Genomic DNA, 951 nt, shown 5'->3' on the forward strand with positions numbered 1-951 from the left:
GCTTTAAACTGAAAACGGAGTTCTGAGGAGACCCACAGTAGAGGGGACCCGTGGTGTAGGAGACCTGTGCATGGAGAGCAATGGTGAGCAGACATAGGTTGATGGGACCCGTATGGGTTGAGGAGAGTGAAGGAAAGGGATTACACAGCTAAAAGGTGATGGGTGCTGGGAACAAGAGGGAGCTTAGGAATGGTGAAGCTGCTCAGAAGAGTAAAGGAGCTTGGGGAACTTGCAAACTCCATGGTCAGGCTTCACGAAGCATAAGAATAGGAGAAACGAGCAGACATAGGAGCAGAGAGATGCTGCCCAACCCATCTTCTCTTACTTCTTTCTTGTTGGACAAATGCGTGGAGGCAATGAAGCGCTTCTGAAGTTGGAATTCTGGTGCTATCGAAGCCACGATTGAAAAGGCAGAGGTGACCCAGCAGCTTTCCCAGGATTGGGAAGTACACCTCGATGAGTGGCTTGTAATTTTCAGTGCTGTCCCAGTCCTGGGTGAGAGAAGGAGAAGAGAGGAAGGGTTGAGCGGAGGCAGAGCAGGGCCTGGAGAGGGAAGAGTGGGGCAAAGATGGGCAAAAACCCTTGTTTGGAGCAGAGCCTGGCTGAGAGCTCCCAGCTGCACCCTGGCTGCAGGTGCACCTCTGAGCTGCTCTGGGATATGGAGAATGGGAGACAGCCTGGCTGGAGGGTGCTTGGCTCCTTACTTTTTCCATAAAACTCGTGATCATCATTAAAACCCCATGCAGGGCTCTCGTACGGACATGCATCTGCTGGGAGCTGAAGAAGTGGAGCAGAGCCTGCAAAGAGAGAATCTGCTGGTACTTGCCCTGGGAGCTTCTGCCGCTCCAGCAGGAGCTCTGGGATCTTCCCCACGGGGAAGGAAGAACAGAACAGCAGGGGCACAGGGATCCTTTGCAGGACCGTCACGTGCAAGGAGGCTCTGTGTCACTG

At 53.5% G+C, this 951-nt stretch overlaps 1 long non-coding RNA gene across 1 annotated transcript; it reads right to left on the minus strand.

The window, feature by feature from the left end:
* Positions 1-325: 325 nt before the first annotated feature.
* On the minus strand, positions 326-901 carry LOC109364286. The gene is made up of 2 exons (XR_002110288.1): positions 705-901; positions 326-491 (listed from the first exon to the last, which is right to left on the minus strand). It is a non-coding gene; the product is annotated as an uncharacterized LOC109364286 (long non-coding RNA).
* Between the last annotated feature and the right edge of the window lie 50 nt (positions 902-951).

Source organism: Meleagris gallopavo, unplaced genomic scaffold (genome assembly GCF_000146605.3).
Source record: "Meleagris gallopavo isolate NT-WF06-2002-E0010 breed Aviagen turkey brand Nicholas breeding stock unplaced genomic scaffold, Turkey_5.1 ChrUn_random_7180001839834, whole genome shotgun sequence".
Classification (NCBI taxonomy): Eukaryota; Metazoa; Chordata; class Aves; order Galliformes; family Phasianidae; genus Meleagris; species Meleagris gallopavo.